Raw genomic sequence first — 22,570 nt, 5'->3', positions numbered from 1 at the left:
AAGGTGGATGTTTCAGTTGTTGATAGAACACCAATACTCAGAGTTTTCTTTCATAATCATGAATGTAGTTTAAGCTCTCTTAGAGGCCTGCTAATAGGAAGGACTTGGGCAAGAATTTCATAATCTTGCTCCCAAGCAATGGAAGAGATGAAAAGTTAGCAGAGGTAGGAATTAAATTCAGAGATTCTCTCAACCAAACAACTACATGAATTTCCGAACCTTTTGGACACAATCAACGTGAAACAACTTGATGCACAATCATGCGAACCTATTCGATAGTCTCCTTAATTAGTTGATCATCACATGACAATATTCATCAATAAATTCATTTTAAAACGAATATTGTTGCAACAATGGTACGAAATTTCAACCCAATGTATTAGCCAAGTCACCTAGACCCCAACTGTAACCTTTGTTACTTTCTCATCCCTACATTAACATGAATGAAATATAAACATCAATCAAAATTATGATAATGAATCTTAGGTAAACATAACGAGCATTGAAACCCTTATTTCTAATTTTTATAGCCTTGGAAACTTTAGAAACAAAACCTTGAACTATACTAACTTTTCCTAAAAGTCTCAACCCCGCAACATTAAAAATCTCATTCCTTCACAAATGTATGTCTTTTATTTCAAACCTCCAAGAATTATTGTTGTTAAATGTATTTTCTTTTTGCAAATTCTTGTTGTGTGAGATGAATCATTACAATTCCTAATTATTTTTAGGACAAAGGAGAGTATGAATGAAAAATGAAATCCTTCACATAAGGATATTTTTACGTAGCAAGAAGACCTGAAAATATTATGAACATCACATAAATAACAACCATAATAATGATCAAAAAAGGACCTACGAGGCACAACATTGAAACTACCATAACATCAATCCAAAAAAGATCCACATGGCACAAAATTGAAAGTACTTGCAATGTTAGTAAGGGAGGGATAAATCACAACGTCCTTGGACCCCATAGAATCTAGTGGGATCAATTATATAGTAGTTAATGGTGGTCCTCTATGTTTTCTTGGCCCTAAATTTTCCCTCTTAGAAATTTTGATTTTTGCTTTTGTGCTCAAGTTGGCCCAATAATAAGTATTATTATATGAGTATATTTTCATTGATCAAATGGTGTTTCAATGTATGCAACTCTCTGTTCTCCTTGGGAATTCCTAGAGTGGCATTTCCGAGGAGTTTCGCTCCTACTATGGCTAAATATTGGGTGGTTCTTAGTGAAAGAATAAAAACTAATGAAATTTATCCACTTATGCTCAATCAAATTTCATCTCCACAGATATGAACAAATTGTATGTGAAATATTCCTTCAATTGTAACGCTACAGATCACTGGGTTTCATGCTAATTGATTGAGCTAGTAAATATGACACAAACCATATGAAAGTTCTAGTTGTTTTTTTTAATAAAAACAAATTTTTTTTAAACATTGTTGCAAGAATTCAACGTCTAATGAAAGATCATGTTGTAAATATATTTGATCTTGTAAATCACAACTCTGTTAAATGGCAGTTGTATGTCCAAAGGAGATGTGGTCAAGCATATATTAAGCCTCGATAATTACCAATGTTTGTTACAATTAAAATTTGCCTTAGAATTAACCACATAATTTTTTTAATAGACTTAACTATGATGTGATCAGAAACCCATCCATTCTTCTAGACCATAATACCAGAACCTTCAGATTCTCACATCTTCCCTTGATGAATAAACTTTACTTGCCTTAAAATACAAAGGGATCCACTGTAAGTTAGACTTCTTTTAATTTTTATAATATATACAATCTTCAGGTATAAGGAAGAAATAAAAAACCTTAGAAAGTAATAGGTAAAAGCTTATGATATTGGATACACCCCTTCACCACAAGGCAACTCTATTAGAATCAAATTAGAGGTACAAAAGATAGTCTACACAAACATCCATACACTATCATCCTCGTGCAGAATGAACACATACATGTTTGTCATATCCATAAAGAACATCAACCCAATCTGCATTTCCAACTCACCAGACTCGATATTACGTAACCTTAAGCACACATCCAAAATCACATTTCCATCAACATACAGGGTGCAAGTTTCTTTAGACAAATGATTCTACTTTGACGGTACCAACTTGAGAATTGGTCTGACAAATGATGTGCTCTTCAGGAATTTTCAAATACTTACATACTCCCTATAGGTAATTTAAACAGTAAGTCAGGCTCAACCACTAATTTAAATAGCCTATTTTCACCTCAATTTTTCATACATTGAATTGCTAATTATAATTACAAATTAACACGAGTTTAAAAGGAAATTTTCCATTCTACATTATTCTATCATGTTGAAGGTGTTTGAAAAATTCTCTTTGAAAGCCTAAATAGATTCCATTTTTAAATAAGATTGAAAATTCATGCTTCTATTCCTTTCTGTAATTCATAGAAAGAAAATTAAAGCATTGAACATGATGTTGATGTTCACTATAATATACCCCATTTCATAATATATCAATTTATTTCATCTTCTTTTTTCAATGATGCTTCGACCTTTGTTATAATTGGCATCCAAGGTATTAACTTTTTAAAAGGTGTCAGCTCAAGATATTGGGTTGGCCCAACCCAAAGATAATAGAAACCTGCATAGGAATCTTACATCCAATATATCGTAGAAATATTTTGTCCATTAGACAACTACTATTGTGTATAGCTGTTAAGTTTAGGGTATGTTCTATGCTAGAGCAATTTATTTAAATTTTCACAGTTAGCAATCACATCAGCATTAAGATAAACTGCAAATAGAACATAAATATAAATCAAAGAAGACAAGCCAAGACAAGAGGACACAAGATGTGGCACGAGCCAGGGACAAACCCCACAATGTGTGGGGAAACCCTTTGATCAAATCTTATTTTATCTTCAAAGTTCAGCAGAGAGAGAGTACATTTACAACAGACGTCAACACTTTGACTTATCTAGATCTAGCATAGATCATTTCGTATAACGATGAGATCAGTTGAAGACATTCTCCTTCAACTGATTCTCCAAGGTGATGGCTTCACCTATCGCAGTGTTGCCTTTCGTCCATTTGCTACACCTTACCATGTAGCACCATCATGTTGTATCATGCATCATCATGCAGCTCATGATCACTATGTTGCTCGTGCATCCTATCTATCATGTTGCCCATGATCTGATCTATCATGCTGCCCATTCAACATGTAGCTCCTTGCTAATGTGCATCATCATCATTATGTTGCCCCTGCTAATGTGCATGATTATCATCCTACCTTTGCTAATGAGACGCAGAGTTCTATATCTCAGGATTGTTTTGTGTAACATGGTCCCTTCGTCGACATCTTCAGATCAGTATTGTATTACACTATGAAATATGCTTAGAAAAAACTATTTGTTTCCATAGACAACCCTGGATTTACCATGCTGTCACCTACAGCTATGTATTACTGCAGCTTCACTTTCATGCTGTTCATGACCTGCGTATTTAGGCTACAGGTCTGTGTATTAGGGCTTCCATTCAATACATCTGGACAGCGTAATAAAGGTCTCCCTTGACTACGTTCAAGGTTGTTCCTTTTAACTACGTGTAAGGGTATTATAAAGACCGTAGACAGGTCCTTAGATAACTGCGGTTGTGTTTATAACTGCGGCTAGGTCTTCAAGGAGCAGTGTATTATATTCCTTTATGAACAACGTATTATATTTATTCATAAACAGCATGGTTCATATATACTTGTCTACGGATTTTCTTCATATGCCTTGGCTCTCTTCGGCCCACAGATCTGTAGCTTCTTAACCCCTATAGACTGCGGCTTACTACGGCTGATCTTTGTTCCCCTTTTTGAGACAGTAACTCCACGCCTTAGCTGTGGTTTCACCTCCTCATGACTGCGGTTATGACTGCGTCATGTGGTTTGACTACCTCTTTCCTGCGTATGGTTCAAGAACAACATCGTATACGTATTTACAAGAACTGTGTATTACTAATTGCTGAGCATATAGAAGATGACAATGCGTAGAGTTCATTTGCTATGCGTAGTTGCTTCCATTGCCAATGTTCAATGTTCATTGTTGTGCGTATAGAAGATGACAACATATAGAGTTCATTTACTGTGCATAGTGTGAACTGCGTTCCTCCCATGCCATCGTATGAATATCTGTGTACATTGCTAGGGCTGCGTATAATCAGTGTGATCCCATGACTACATGAAACCAGCGTATAGCATCCACAACGTATCCAATGTGAACAACGTATATTATGAACAGATGTGTAAACAGTGCATGGACGAGTGCACTCTTTTTGTGATTCTCCTTCCAAAAACCCAAGACGTGGAGAGGAGATCACATCAAGAATGAGTGTTCCAATTGACATCAAAATTCTTCTATTTATACTAAAGTGAGGATGATGAATAGACACGTCGGTTGGGCTTCTAGTGCCTACATAATAGATGGTCGGCTTGATAATAATTTCATAAACAAAATAAATTCATATCTCCATAAATACTAAACGGAATCGGATGATCTTTGGATCAATCCTACACCTCTCAATGAGAGGGATCCAATAAAAATATCAGCTGCCATAAATAAGCTAAACCACATGGAGTTTATCCCTAGTTGCCAATTTAACACTCCCTCTCAACTAGGGAGAATTCCATCTGTTGATCCATAAGTCCGACTGTACTATCTCTGCCATCAGCGTAGTGCACTATTTTGCCCAACTCTACTCAGCTCTACTGGCTCTACTCTACTCTGCTTAGCTCTGCTGGCTTTGCTCTACTCTGCTCAGCTCTGTTGGCTCTACTAGCTCTGCTCTGCTTTGCTTAGCTCTGCTGGATTTGCTCTGCTCTGCTCAGCTCTTCTAGCTCTGCTATCTCTGCTCTGCTCAGTTTTGCTGGCTCTGCTAGGTCTGCTGGCTTTGCTCTACTCTGCTCAGCTCTGCTAGCTCTGCTATGCTCAGCTCTGCTAAACTATGAAGAAGAATAGTTGATCAAGAATGTCTCATACCATTCTCCACTGATCCGAAGTCAGTCTCAGAGTGCGTACCACTGGTCCTAGACCAGTCTCAACCGACCCAAAGTCAGCGTCATAGTAGGTACCACTCCTACTACTGGTCCCAGACCAGTATCGCAGTCTCAGAGAGTGTACCACTGGTCCCAGACCAGTCTCAATGGACCCGAAGTCAGTGTCATAGTATGTAGCACTCTCACTTGTCCCAGACCAGTACTGCACTAACACAAAGTCAGTCTCAGAGTATGTACCACTTGTCCTAGACTAGTCTCAACCGACCCGAAGTCAGCGTCATAGTATGTAAAACTCCTACCACTGGTCCCAGACCAGTATCGCAGGCTCAGAGAGTGTACTACTGGTCCCAGACCAGTCTCAACCGACTCGAAGTCAGTGTCATTGTATGTACCACTCTCACTGGTCCTAGACCAGTCTTGCACTGACACGAAGTCAGTCTCGAAGTATGTACCACTAATCCCAGATCAGTCTCAGCTGACCTGAAGTCAACGTCATAGTATGTACAACTCCTACCACTGGTCCCAGACCAGTATTGCACGCTCAGAGAGTGTACTACTGGTCCGAGACCAGTCTCAACCGACCCGAAGTCAATGTCATAGTATGTACCACTCTCACGGGTCCCAGACTAGTCCTGCACTGACACGAAGTCAGTCTCGGAGTATGTACCACTGATCCCAGATTAGTCTCAGCCGACCCGAAGTCAGCATGATAGTATGTACAACTCCTACCACTGGTCCCAGACCGGTATCGCAGGCTCCGAGAGTGTACTACTGGTCCCAGACCAGTCTCAACTGACCCGAAGTCAGTGTCATAGTATGTACCACTCTCACTTGTCCCAGACCAGTCCTGCACTAACACAAAGTTAGTCTCGGAGTATGTACCATTGATCCCAGATTAGTCTCAGCTGACCCGAAGTCAGTGTCATAGTATGTACAACTCCTACCACTGGTCCCAGACCAGTATCATTGATCCCAGATCAATGGAGGTCATCCTAGTGTAGGGAGTATGGTAGATACAACGATGCGTCCATCGGTACTACTATGGTCCCTAACTTCATTTCCCTGCTCATTGATCAGATGAGAGGTACTTCCCATGAGTCCCAGACTACATGGGCAGGATGCCTCGACAGGAGAACTTAATCAATCCTATCCTCACAGGAGAACACATCAATCCTGCTACAATCGCCATGGAGAACACATCAAACCAGGCTGCCATGGAGAACACATCAATCCAGGCCTCACAGGAGAACTAATCATCCTGCTACATAGGAGAGTGAATCATCCTATTCCACAAGAAAGCGAATCATCTTGTCCCACAAGAGAGCGAATCATCTTGTTCCAGTGTGCACCACCAGGGGAGGGTGAGTCACCCTATGGTCGTATGTTGCTCCAGTAGAACTGCAAGCCCCCCAGAGCTCCTAGAGCTCAATGTATGCAACATACAAGACCCTTTTACAAAGGTCTCTCGACAACTCCAAGTCGTTCGGGAAAATCACAAATTTGATATTTCCTCGGCACTCTATCCTGTACATCATCTCAGTGCGATGGAGCCTCCTTGATTATCGACTTACCATATCCTAGATAAGGTAGTATTCGATGCCTATCTGCTGGAGAAATTGTCAAATATGGGATTCCTGAATAATCGAATCCCACCTCCGGTTGTCATAGAGAATCACAATGGTATTCATCATGTGTACAAACAACTCACTTAAGAGCTTCACAACGAGACTGCCTCATAGAAGGCCATACTATCAGCAATGTATTCTGCCTTGGTGGTGCTCACAGTCACCGACTTCTGCTTCCTGCTCATCCAGGATATCGAGGCATATTCCAAAGAGAAATAGCACTGAGAAGTGCTCTAGTGATCCTCCATACTACCCGCCCGCTTATCATTCGAATAATCATGAGGTTCCATATTTCTAGTAGTGTATCTCAATTCATGAGAGATTGTGCCCTGAAGATATCTCAGAAGATTCTTGGCACCAATCCAGTGAGGCTCAACCAAATATGAGCTCACCATGCTAACTGCAACATAGATGTCTGGACGGAGGTTCTCCAAGAACATCAACGCGAATGAGTTTATGAAACTTAGAGGCATTTCCCAAATTAGGTCCGACATTACTACCTTAAAACTTCTGAAAGTTAAGATCCTTGAGGTAGTCACAGGCTTGCAGCTTATCTTTCCACATTCAGAATCCAACTCCCTCTGTCTCCTATAAATGATAGGGTCTGCACCTGTCAGACATAGGTGTCCGTACGAGAGGTTTATCATCCACAACCTTCTAGTAATGGTTTGGATCGATTTCACTCCTAGTGAATCTCAGCTGCATTAGATAGCTATCAATCCTCTCATACTACGCCCGAGGTGTTTTGCTTCAAGCCATAGAGGGCTTTCTTTCACATGTATACATGAGATTCCTGATCATGAGTCTCAAACTCCTCGGGTTGTTCCAAGCCTGTGGACCTGCTGCATGAGGAGGAATGGTCCCCTTATAATATTTTATTTTAGACATGTACCTTCATGCTCCTTTTTGAATTCAGGCATCCTAGTCACTATCTGACTCACAGACCTCTAGTGCTGAGTCAAAGGACATGGTCCCCAGTGCACTTCCTACAACTTGATACAACCCTGAACTCAAAACATCTTTGCAAGATCTATTTTCAAACACGTACCTTTCCATTGATAAGTTCCATCCTGTAACCTTTGACTTCCATTTCCGAGATGGACATCAAGTTCTTCTTGCGATCAGGTACATAAAATAGATTTTAGGGTTCCTTGCTTTCATGGAAGAGTCGACCATTTCCTTGATGACCTGCATTATCAGTCATTCCTTTGATCATTGAGGATGTCCCAGGAATGATTGTTATCTTCATCAAGAGATGTGTCTCTGCCATGCACAATGGCTAAACTTATTTCAACAAGGCATCCGCCTTTCCTTCCACCATTAGATCCAAACTTCCCAATGAAGTGATCATTAGATGGGCCATCAGAAACTTCCGCTGCGCCATTTTGATAACATTCTCTGGTTCGACTTCACCCTAGGTGAATTATGAGAAACCCATTGATCCTTTAGTCTTGTCCCGACTGTCTTCAGTGATTGCTCTTTCACTCTTTCTTGGGCATTGTCTTCACCTCAACTCTGATACCAAGTTAAGTTTAGGGTATGTTCTATGCTAGAGCAATTTATTTAAATTTTCATAGTTAGCAATCACATCAGCATTAAGATAAACTGCAGATAGAACATAAATATAAATCGCAGAAGACAAGCCAAGACAAGAGGACACAAGATGTGGCATGAGCCAGGGACAAACCCCACAATGTGTGGGGAAACCCTTTGATCAAATCCTCTTTTATCTTCAAAGTTCAGCAAAGAGAGAGAGTACATTTACAACAGAAGTCAACACTTTGACTTCTCTAGATCTAGCATAGATCATTTCGTATAACGATGAGATCAGTTGAAGACATTCTGCTTCAACTGATTCTCCAAGGTGATGGCTTCACCTATCGTAGTTTTTCCTTTCGTCCATTTGCTGCACCTTACTGTGTAGCACCATCATGTTGTATCATGCATCATCATGTAGCTCATGATCACTATGCTGCTCATGCATCCTATCTATCATGCTGCCCATGATCTGATCTATCATGCTGCCCATTCAACATGTAGCTCCTTGCTAATGTGCATCATCATCATTATGCTGCCCCTGCTAATGTGCATGATTATCATGCTACCTTTGCTAATGAGACACAGAATTCTATATCTCAGGATTGTTGTGTGTAACATGGTCCCTTCGTCCACATCTTCAGATCACTATTGTATTACACTGTCCAATATGCTTAGAAAAAACTATTTCTTTCCATAGACAGCCTTGGATTTACCATGTTGTCACCTACAGCTATGTATTACTGCGGCTTCACTTTCATGTTGTTCATGACCTGCGTATTTAGGCTATAGGTCTGTGTATTAGGGCTTCCGTTCAATACATCTGGACAGCGTATTAAAGGTCTCCCTTGACTATGTTCAAGGTTGTTCCTTTTAATTACGTGTAAGGGTATTATAAAGACCATAGACAGGTCCTTAGATAACTACGGTTGTGTTTATAACTGCGGCTAGGTCTTCAAGGAGCAGTGTATTATATTCCTTTATGAACAACGTATTATATTTATTCATAAACAGCGTGGTTCATATATACCTGTCTGTGGCTTTGCTTCATATGCCTTGGCTCTCTTCGGCCCACAGATCTGTAGCTTCTTAACCCCTATAGACTGCGGCTTACTACGGCTGATCTTTGTTCCCCTTTTTGAGACAGCAGCTCCACGCCTTAGCTGCGGTTTCACCTCCTCATGACTGCGGTTATGACTGTGGCATGTGGTTTGACTACCTCTTTCCTGCGTATGGTTCAAGAACAACATCGTATAAGTATTTACAAGAACTGTGTATTAGTAATTGCTGAGCATATAGAAGATGACAACGTATAGAGTTCATTTGCTGTGCGTAGTTGCTTCCATTGCCAACGTTCAACGTTCATTGCTGTGCGTATAGAAGATGACAACGTATAGAGTTCATTTGTTGTGCGTAGTATGAACTGCGTTCCTCCCATGCCATCGTATGAATATCTGTGTATATTGCTAGGGCTGCGTATAATCAGCGTGATCCCATGACTACATGAAACCAGCATATAACATCCACAACATATCCAATGTGAACAACGTATATTATGAACAGATGTTTTCATAAACAGTGTATGGACCAGCGTAATCTTTTTGTGATTCTCCTTCCAAAAACCCAAGACGTGAAGAGGAGATCAAGTCAAGAATGAGTGTGCCAATTGACATCAAAATTCTTATATTTATACTAAAGCGAGGATGATGAATAGACACATCGGTTGGGCCTCTAGAGCCTACATAATAGATGGTCGGCTTGATAATAATTTCATAAACAAAATAAATTCATATCTCCATAAATACTTAACGAAATCGGATGATCTTTGGATCAATCCTACACCTCTCAATGAGAGGGATCCAATAAAAATATCAGCTGCCATAAATAAGCTGACCCACATGGAGTTTGGCCCTAGTTTCCAATTTAACAATAGTTATTAACATGAAATGGAGTCACAAATTCTTAACTTTGTGGCAGTCATAATTTCCAAATAAAGGGAGACCTCTGGACAAGGTGGAATGATTCTCTGCTTTCTTATTAGCAATGAAAAGCAACAAAAATGTTCTACGAGATGGAAATAAATGTAAGAACCACCAAACATAAAAATATGATAGACAAAACTTACCTTAGATGTAATCTCATATAAAGCTAGGTATGCATTAGTTTCCAACTCTGTGGTGTGTGCAACCAAGAAACTACAAATAGCCTGTAAAGTCACCAACCCAACAATTACTAATGATGAAATTAAAATTGTAGAAGCCCTATTTCAAAATATACATGCATTTTTACATAAATATATACATAGTTGACATAAAAATATTTTATTTATGGACCACATTGTCCACTTTGAAATGTTTCATTGTTATTCATATATTTTTAAATATACTTCAATAATGAAAAATTACTTGACACTACATAGTGAAATATTTTATTTATAATTCACAATGAAATTTTTTATCATTATTAATATTTTTTAAATGCCACATACTAAACTTATACCAAGAATTGAATTAATTACACATTTCCCAATAAAGTTTTTATTTTCATTTGTTTTTTGTCTTTGAACATTGGAATGTTTTATTACATTGTCAACATTAAAATATATTTTTCTCTCTATACATGTATATGAAATTGATATTGAAATAAATTAATTAACATGGATATTTAAATAGTTTAGTTTAGTCATGTATTGAAATGTTTTTGAAAAATAAAGAATGCATCTTCCTCTCAAAAGTAAAAAAATAACATTATTTTTTTTTATTTACCTTTTTTTATAGAAAGCTAATATAAAATTATGTTGATTCACATGAACATAAAATTATATTATTTGCGGTTGAGATTGATATTAAGACGTGTTGTTCATATGGGGTTGCAATATCAAACAGCAACAAGAATGAGAGTGTTATCATTGACATTGTACTATAATTAAAAATAACAACAAATATATATTCCGTTTTATTTTCCATTATAATCGAAGTTGTTTTTTACTTATTGAGTATTTCAGTTTTATCTTACCTGACCAATTGAGCTCTCCCGATGTGCTTGAAATGGTAAATTCAATTTATATCATAAAATGGAAATTTAATTTTAGCACATATATATATATATATAAACATTTTTATTTTTAATTATATAATTATATATATATATATATATATATATATATATATATATATATATAAACATTTGTATTTTTAATTATATGTTTATTAACTAAATTTAATATGTTTTTATATGATTTTTAACCATATATTATAAAAAGTTATAAGGTTGAACATAATTAAATTAATTCTTTTTTGGATGGTAATTATGCAATCCTTTCATCCCAGTATTCCATGTAAAAGAAGAAAATCTCATTTTATTTTTCATTAAAGTATATAGACGCATAAAAAATATAAATCCCTTTAATTATAAATTCATTTAGTTTTGATATATATATATATATATATATATATAAAAACTAATAAATTATATATAACTAATAAATTATACGTATCAAAATTATTATGCAATAAGATAATTAATAAATTATTACCAAATTTAAAATTAAATTATTACTAAATTTAAAATTAAATTCAATTCATAATGAAAAATATATCACATAAAAAAAATTCGCCTCCACTATTTAATAAATTTGGAAATAAAAAGATTTTCAATCATAAACCATAGTTTATGGTTCTTTGTTCAAATTTCAAGAATATAAGTTTATCTTAACTATTTAATAAATTTGGAAATAAAAGTACATTGCCTCATAAACTATATAATTTTTTTGGGAAGATTTTAAGGATATAAATTTATTTTAAAATGTAAAAATTTTGGCTTTGTAAGCTATAAAATAGTTGTGATACCTTTTTACTTGTGAGACTTTTAATGATATAGTGTTTATAAAATTTTGGTAGTTTTTAAAATAAGATAGCCCAATTTTTATTTTTCTTCATTCTTTTTATGTTTGTTTGAACCAAGTGGGGGTACGAAATTTGAATCTAATGATTTACATGACCACCTGAGCTACTAATCTCTCCCTATGTACTTCAATTGGTGAATTCAATTTATATCATAAAATCTAATTGCTAAATTTTCCTTATAAATATCCCATAAAAAATATCAAAATACATTGAAAAAATCAAAATGGAAAAGCTTCAAAGCTGAGATAAATGTAATAACCTAACTTGTAAAAATGAAAATGGAAAAGTTTCACAATTGAGATAAATGTGATAACCAGACCTACATGTGCATCAAACAACATTGTTTTCTTAACAAAACTTTGTTACTCCAAAATTCAATGTAAAATAAATCGGTCTAATACTAAATCTAGAATTTTATTTTCTTAACACAACATCGTTACTCAAAATTTGATGTAATACCAAGTCAAAAACGACAACCACGTCACCATAAACTTGGTGATTACAAAGTCTTGTTTTAACTATTTCAAACCACGTACTCATACTCTAATTATTAGACTCCATTATAAAATAGAGAATTATCAGACTCCATTGTAAAATAGAGAACAACTCATGCAGAATTTTCAACTGTGACTATAACCTATCTGGAAATTCAAGTTAATGGAAGATCTCACAATTACCACCTAATCTACTTCATTACAGTATTTTATTTTCTTTAATTCAGAAGTAGAGAAATCTAAACCTAACTATCACGATGTCATGTTGACGAGCTAGACTTTCCAGCCTCTCTATCACAAGGATTTCCAAATGAATTAGGATTTCTGATTCTTTACCGAAACCCATCATGGATAGATCTTCATGGGTTATAATTATTGTAAAGATCAACAACTTGAACGGTTAGACAAATCAAGATTTGGTTGACAGTTAAAACAGTGCAATCTAAGGGTGGAGGAAATCTCAATCATCTAACAATAGATATGATGGTGCAGAAGAGTGCAAAGTGGCAACTAGGGAAGTTATTCCTAAAAGAGAATTCCTTACGACGTAACAAGATGGTATGACACAAATAATAGCATATAAATTAATGACCAGCCTAGATCCATCCTAATGTTGAGAGGAATCAAATATATCAAGGTGCAAACTACTTTTTTGAGTTCAAAACTTGAGGAAAAGTTTGCACCTCGAGATATTTCATCCCTATCAACGGTTGATAGATCTGGGGTTAAGATGGATCATGCACATTGGACATATATTTTCCTTAAGTACATGAATACGAGCACATGACTCTTTACACATGACATTTTTCAACTTCAGCCAATCGATCAATCCTCTCATGAAATTTTTGATGTGCAATATTTATATCAGTGAGAGTTTTAGGTTGATCTTGGACTCTTATATCTTCTACATCATTTACCATGTTTGAGTTGCTTATATAATGATTTCTTTTTCAATATTCTCTTTGGTATTCTTTTTTTCATTTCCCCTTTTCTTCAACTTTTTACAGTTGCCATTTCTTGGTTATTTTATCTTTCTGAATTTTATTCTATTCTTTGTTGTGTATTTATTTATCGATAAGCTCGTAGGTATTCTCTTTCAAGTGCTCTTCTCTCGTCCTACTCTTTTTTGGTTGTCATTTCTAATTCCTTTGTACGTTCTTCATGCTCTTTAGTTGTCATTTCTTCTAGATTCCTTTGTTGATTTTCTATTTATTGTGCATTTTCTTCTATTCTTTGTTATGCCTTTCTTTCTCGATATGCTCTTTGATATTCTATTTAACATTTTCTTCTTTCTTTTTTTTCTTGTGCACTTGTTATTTTTATTTCATTTGTCTGTTCATCATGTTTGTTACTTGTCACTTCTAGTGTTTTTCTCCATTCTTCATGCTCCTTAGATGTCATTTCCTCTGATTTTTTAGTTGATTTACTATTTGTTGTGCATATTATTCTTTTCTTTGTCTCTTACTTCTTTCTCTATATGCTCTTTGTCGTTGTGTATGGCGTTCTCTTCTCTCTTCTTCTTCTTGTACACTTGTCCTTTCTACTGCATTTATTTGGTCTTCATGCTCTTAATTTGTCCTATTCACTATATATATATATATATATATATATATATATATATATATATATTCTCTTCGTTGTATATTTTCTTCTATTCTTTGTTGTGTCTTTCTTTCTCTATATGCTCTTTGATGTTGTCTATGGTGTTCTCTTCTATCTTCTTCTTCTTGTACACTTGTCGTTTATAATGCCTTTATTTTTTCTTCATGCTCTTCATTTGTCATATCCTCTAGATATATTTGTTGGCTTTCTCTTTGTTGTGCATTTTCTTCTATTCTTTGTTGTGCCTTTCTTTCTCTATATGCTCTTTTATTTTGTCTATGACATTATCCTCTCTCTTCTTCTTGCACACTGGTCATTTCTAGTGCCTTTATTTGGCCTTCATGCTCTTCATTTGTCATATCATCTAGATTTTGTTGTTGATTTTTTCTTTGTTGTACATTTTATTCCATTATTTGTTGCATCTTTCTTTCTCTATATGCTCTTTGATGTTGTCTATGATGTTCTCTTCTCACTTCTTCTTCTTGTACACTTGTCACTATTTTTTTGTGCATTTTCTTCTATTCTTTATTACATCTTTCTTTGTCGATATTCTCTTTGACGTTCTCTTCTCTCTTATTCCTCTTCTTGTGTAGTTGTCCTTTCTGGTGATTTTTTCTGTCAACTTGTGTTGACTTGCTCTTCATGTTCTTCAGTTGTCACTAGTTGTGTCTTTCCTTGTTCATATATTCCTTGATATTCTGTTCATATATTCCTTGATATTCTCTTTGATATGCTTAATTATTTTCTCGTTGTTCTTCACTTTTCATTTTTCTTCTATCTTATTTTTGTTCATCATACATTTATTCCAAATTTTCCATTTGTCATTGTTGTTTTTTTCCTAACATGTTCACATGCATGTCTTCTTATATCATCAACATGCACATTATTTCTAAAATATTTAGAAATCATCATAATACTGAAATAAATGCATTTAATTTAGATGTTACATATTTTTGAAAGATTTTAGAAAACAACATAATGCTAAAATCAATGCATTTAATTTAGATGTTAAATATTTCCAAAATATTTAGAACACAACATAATGTTGAAATCAATGCATTTAATTAGATGTTAAATATTTTTGAAAGATTTAGAAAACAACATAAGGCTAAAAACAATACATTTAATTTAGATGTTAAATATTTCTAAAATATTTAGAACACGACATAATTTTGAAATCAGTTCATTTTTAATTTAGATGTTAAATATTTCTGAAAGATTTAGAAGACAACATAATGTTGAAAGGAATGAATTTATTTAGATATTAAATATTTTTTAAAAATTAAAGCTAATTTAAAATCTATTTTACTAAGGATCAAAAACTAAATTTAAGAAGTTAATTTATGAAAAATTAAAATCTAATTTATAAACGAAGTTAATTTACAAAAGATTAAACACAAATTTATAAAAGATTTTTTTTTCCTAAAGCCAACATTATACTAAAAATAAAAACATTATACTCAAAACAAAAACATTAATTTGTTTAAGACTCTCGTTTTTTGAAACCATTATTTATTTAATAAAATTAATAAGTTTTCACTCTTTGATATGCTATATGAGATCCAAATATTAGCCTTGCTTGTGAATATTGCTAAAGATGTTGAAGAGGACCAAATAGTACTCAAGTTAATGTATCTTTGTCCTCATTTCTTTGTCTCAGTGTCTCTGGTCTTAGTATTGAATTGTAAGAATAGTGGATGACAAACCCTTTTTATAGTTACTAAAGAGATACTCGTTTCAAAATGGGAATCGTCATATAAAGTAGTATTGAATTGTAAGAATAGTGGATGACAAACCCTTTTTATAGTTACTAAAGAGATACTCGTTTCAAAATGGGAATCGTCATATAAAGAGACACTCGTTTGTTTAAAATTTTATTACTTAAATATTATAAAATCCTATTTTTATTTTAAATTCATAAATTTGTAAAGTGTAGATAATATTAATTTATATTAAAATAAAAGTATTTCAAACTTATATCTCATCTTTTATTTGAAGTTAATTAAAATTTGAAAACTAATAACTACATTTTCCCCGACCAAAAAGTGAACAAAATAATAACTCATTTTTCCCGATTCACTTTTCACATTTTAATAAGGTCATATTTTATCTCTTCAATGAAATTGTTATGATAGAAAAATAACTAATAAATTAAATAAATAAAAAATATGTTTATATTTATGATTATCCACTATTTTTAAATATATTACAGTCTTAACTTTACCATCATATAAAACAATAATTTTTTTGAAACTGATTAAAATAAAATATTATGAAAAGTTAAATTTAAAACTAATAATATCTACGTTACTCGCTAGTCATAAAATATCACAATATTGTTAAAAAGATAAGGCAAGGAAGAAGATTATAATGCACATATGTACCAGCAGTATAGTATTTCTTTATATCGATTGGAATTTCTCCCCATCTCTTCATTCGAAAATTCAAATTTACTGTGAAGTTATTTTACCAAAAATTCAATTTACCAAAAATTTTGTGGAGATAACCTGGAATTGTTTTTGGTAATTTGGTAAATATTAGAACACCAGTTTATGGAGAGACACAGAAAGATACATATGAAAAATTTTAATGGTCAAATAAGATCAATAGTTTATAAAGAAAAAAGATTAGGAAATTTGAAAGACCAAACAAATATAACACACATATGTACACAAAGTAAAATAATTATTTATATCCATCTGAATTTCTCCCCATCTATTCATTCCAAAATTCAATTTACCATGGAAATAGTTTTACCAGAAATTCAATTTACTTTTGGTAATTCATAAATATCAAATATGTATGGACTCGATTAAATATAGTTTAACTATTATTTTTGTTGTAGTAATATTATTATTTTCACTACACTCGCCCATCTAACACTCATTAATCTAACACTTACAGATATAACATATCACATCTAATGCTCATACATCTAACACTCACCCACCCATCCACCCTAAACTGGGTTTTAGAGCCCCTCTTGGTGCAATGAGATAGAAAGCTTGAGCTATCATGTAAATGAGTAGCTATAGCAAATTTTGATTTAGGAAGACATTGAAAAAACTTAAACATGTAAAGTTAAATGGTGTTCAACCAATAAGGTGAGAACCCATTCTTGAAGCCAATAGCCATTATTTCCATAACTAACTATTAGCCAAATATTCTGTTAACTAAAATCAAAACTAAAATATTATATATACATATATATGTATGTATGTATGTATGTATGTATGTATGTATGTATATTATGTTTGTGTTATATGCTATCCTAATTGTTATCTATGCTCTATTTACCTTTTTCATATAATTTTAACCCTTCAGTCACTTGTGGTTGATATTGTTGTGGCATCAGTATTGCTGCCTGGGATCTTAGTGGAGTTGCCTCATTTTACCTAATGATATGGTCAGTACTTTTAATTATGCACCATTATCAGAGGTGAGTCTTGACCTGTTAATATTACACACATGTTTTTTGTAATGTATCTCCTGAGCCTACACTTAAATTTAGCCTCTATACCCCCTATTCTGGAAAAGTTTCTTCTTTTATACTTAAGATTCAGCTCTTAGCAAGAGTACCTGGATTCCATAATTGTATAATGTTTTATTATTTATATAAGGTGGATCCATGACGTGGACTTTGTCCATCTATAATACATTATGTCAGTCATCCTTTGTCATACTTTATGAATGGAAGTGAGGAGTAAATTTCAGCATACAATCAGTAACACTTTCTTCCAACCTCACACAAGCTTTATTGAACATTGATTTGAACTTAAGGTAACTTGCATGGTCACATGGCTAAGAATATTGATGACAATCCTACATGCATAGTCCCTTTTATGTAACATGTGAAAGAAAATAGACTAGCATCATAGGATACCATTCTTTTGACATTCATGGCTTAGAAAACACTGAAACTTTGATTATAACATTTAGGAACATTGTCCCCTAACTGGTTTGCATATATCCATATCTTATGCCATTAGTAATTTCACACCTTAATCTATATACGACCATCCCAAAGAGTTAATTTCTTAACAACATTAATGAAATCATAGACATAAACACCCTACCATTATCATACTCAACAGAGGTTGTCATATACAATGGTCACATGTAATTTCTAGCATAAGTAAAAATGTCTCCATGGCCCAGGTAATATAACTACCTGCTAAGTCCCCACTTTGGAAAGCAATAAAAATCACATGCATTTATCTAAAACTCAACTCCTAAAAACATAAGCACAGATAAGTCCACTTATATATAGTTACCACATGTAACTCATTTAATTGTTCTCATGCTTACAAATAACACCACATATACAAATATGAGATAACACTTTCCATGCAAGTAATAACTAACCAGAATGGTGGAGAACATTAGTAGATCTACTCATGTATAAGCATTCCATACAATTCAATTAGAGAATTGAAATTATAATAGAGAGGGGAAAAAACAACATACAGACATTCCACGCATCATGAAAGTAATTAAAACATCACTTGGAGAGCAGAGCACCACCACCCAACCATGAATCACCTTTGATTCCCTCTGAGCTGAGGTTCTTACAATGGATCAACTGTCTCCAATTGATCATCAATGGGTATTTAATACCCTCTTTCATGATTTAGTTTCCATTAGCGGCGTCCTGGTTTTATAGATTTTTCCATTTGCCTAGGTCTTTTCCAGAAAAGCTCGTGTTTATATCCCATGAGACTTTTCCTCATAAAAGCTTGCATTTATCTCCTGCAATGGTTTTATGTTTTTTCCTTGATGGATAATTATCTCCAATCCATCCGATGGTGATTTATCTCCAATCCATCCAAGCTTATCTAGAATCACATCTAGAAGATTTATCATGAAATATTTATCTCTATCCAATTCCTCAATGGGATTTAGAAAGAATCTCTTCTCTTAGTGCTCCACTCTCCAAGTGATTTGTTTATTAATTTATTTAAAAAAACATATTTGTTTCGACATTACATATAACACCTAGCTTTTCTCATATTAGATTTACATAGTCAAAACATACAAGGGAGGGGTGTTACATTTTGGATTCGACGCTCTAGGCCTTTTACAAGCATTTCCCCCTCTTGGTAATCTTCTGACCTGAGTATTATGATCAAAATGCATTTTTCTAGCCTTTGCAACCCACATGAACCACAAATTCCAAGAAATTTAAGCAATAGTTATGTTTAGATAATGATTAATTTATATTCATTCTAGTGGATTGCGTAGAATTAGACCAAACGTCTAAAAGTTGAATTCAATATGTTTGATCTTGAATTAGAAATTGTAATGAGCACAAAGCCATTATTTCTTCTCTCATCATACTTTCAACACAAGATGGTGGTTCTAGTTCATCGTGACAGAGATTCAGTACATTTTGTACCTCTTGTGTCATAAAACAAGCATATTACTTCCAAAATACAACAAAACAAATCCAAAAAATTGATGGCTAGAATAGCCTCCAAAAATGCATGCAGAAACATACCAAGACATCTATAGGTAGAACCAAGTCAGACATCCTCCCTTTGGTAGTAGAACTATCAACGAGGAAGGATTTCACTGGAACAATGTAGGATTCATGGTGGGAAGCCTTTTCTGATGACTTTATATCATTTGGGAACCAATTAAAATTGAATATGATTCTCCTTCTCCATCCACAATTTTTCTTACAAAACTATGTTACAAAATTTCACCTACTCTTGCTTTAGAGAAAAATGTTTAAATGAAACAAAATAGACCTAGGCTATCTCCTTCACCTTCTGTTACAATGTCACTTTCATTGTTGGGTGCCTTGGAAATCTACAGTCTGAAACGAGTTCTACAAGATTTGGTTAGTTTAGGTGTACGAATGAATGTTGTTGGTGAAATATAAAGGGTTTCCATGTATATGGCCAAAAACTTTGTAGCTTTGTGCACCCAGAATTAAGCGATCCCACAAACCCTATTAAAATTACAAATCTGTTGACCCACAAATGAGGCGGTCCCATAAACCCTAAAAAATATCTTTGCACCTCACTGAATGCTTCATTTGACTTCAAGTAAATGATGAAAAAATGGATTTATGAGATACTTCCTTTTAGTTGTAGCACCGCCAGTCTATATCCTTCTTACTTCTTCCCATGAAGCCTCATTGTTTGATTGGACGGTCTGTGCCCTTGTCCAGTCTGTGGCCTACGAGACAACTCTTGTTGATGTGTTCATTATAAGGACGGGCCCGCCATGATGCACATTATATTTTGTGGCCGACAACTGACTCGTCTGTGAGAATCATGAAGCCATTTCACTTAAATGAAACATTATGCTTGGCATATTGCATGCTTTACAACACAAAACAACGTAAATCATGGTAGTTAATATTCACCATAAATGAAGATTTCAATAGTAAATATCTAATTTCAACCATAAGGTTTTCACATTACTTGATGATGAAAATTACATCTATGATAGGAGAGTGGATTCCATAATGATTAAGGAAAAGTAAAAACTATAAAAATTGTTCTACTATGGGCTCCAACTTGATTGAGGCACCAACCTCAAAGAAAAATAAGCGTCAACTTGTAGGCTCCAAGTTGATTGAGGCACCAACCTCAATGGAATTTCCCACCTCCTTGTTCAACTTCTTGTGGTCCTATTTTCATAATATTTCAAACTACATCCACCTACTTTTCAATCTATATAAATATTCAAAATGAGTAAACTATTGTTGTCATACTCTTGTCAAAAACCTGTCATGCCTTATCCATACTTTGTTCCAACTTGTTCATCAATATGGTTACATCAAATCCTTCTCGAAACTTGTTCTTTCCCTATACCTAAAACAATTGTAACATACTCATAATCCTTCTAAAAATGTAACAATGGTTCTAATAATTAAAAATTCATCATCTAGACTATTCATGCCTTTAAGGTTATTCACCACTTAACTCTAATCATCACGCTTATTCTATATTCCATTTTTCCTATAAGATGAGCCCAAAAATCTCCAAAAGACAAAATTATATAAAACTATAAAATAATTAACCATTCTACAAAATGAGAAAATCAAGGTGCATTCTACCAAAAAACAATTTATAGGATGTACAAAATGACTAACGATTTGAAAAAAGGGTTAAATTTGGGGCGCTAATAATCCCTCTATCAAAAAAGTTGAGCAAGTCTAAATGGACTGAAATCCCTGACCTACACTACATAAAACATATCATATAACCAACTATATATTCAAAGTCGCATAGCTTAAAAACAAATGGTGACATCCCTTCACGGGAATCAAAAGTGTACATTTTGACCATGAGCTTAGATACGAGCTTTTCCTTAAACATCCACTAAATCTTACCAAAGTCATGCAATTTTCTTGTAATATTCAAACCAAGAAAAAAGCTATAGACAATTATGCCATGGGAGCATGAAGTGACAAGTCGCTATTTTACAAAGCTTGATCTCAAATTAGGATACCACCATATCAAATTAAGAAAGAAAATATTCCTAAAACAAGTTTTAGAACACATAAAAGACACAATGGGTTATTGGAAGCAACATTACTTGAAAAAAAAAAGGTAATAGTATCTCTTTTAGAGACACTTTAAAATCAATATAAACCATGATAGTGCTTAAAGTGTTTTTTTGGAGCAAAAGTTGTCATCAAACGAGCAACAAAGTTAGGTAGAAAAATTCAAGGGTTTGGTTTTGAAAAGATCTTTCTATAATAGAAGACTCATATTTTATTGTGCCTTCTATTTTAATATGGCAAGAAGAAGCTCATCATGAATGAGAAAATAACAGCAATGTTAATCCAAAAATGCAATGTATAAAGAAAAGAATGAACTCTATGGAACAAATATTAAGGGAGTCTTATTGATAAACTCATCAAACTAAACTTCAATGTGGATTCCAAGCGTAATCATAACACTTTAGTCAATGTTTATTTTGAGTGTTTAAATAAGACCATGGAAACATTATATGCCTATAGTCATGTCACTTGGGTCACAACATGAGTAATAGAGCAATGGTGAAAGGCAGGCACCATGCAACTCCATTGGTGCATGTGAAACTAGTAGAAGATGTTTCCACCATTATGCTTACAGGGCATTGCCAATGGTTCCTCTAATACTATGTTTCAATTGGAAAGCATACTCATCACGAGATAGCAAGGAAAAACTAAAGCAGTTGTAATTAAGAATTAGTAAAATAGAACAAGATGGTATGACACAAATAATAAGATATAAATTTAGTATGAGATAAGAAAATTGGACCATCATATAAATAAGTAGTCATAACAAATTAAATAATAAGATATAAATTTAAGATGAGATAAGAAAATTAGACAATCATATAAGTAAGTAGTCATAACACATTATAAATTGTGA

Source organism: Pinus tabuliformis, chromosome 1_2, assembly GCF_031772625.1.
Source record: "Pinus tabuliformis cultivar Carrire ecotype Pingquan chromosome 1_2, CPIR1, whole genome shotgun sequence".
NCBI classification, from domain to species: Eukaryota; Viridiplantae; Streptophyta; class Pinopsida; order Pinales; family Pinaceae; genus Pinus; species Pinus tabuliformis.
Note: the sequence above shows the minus strand (reverse complement) of the source record.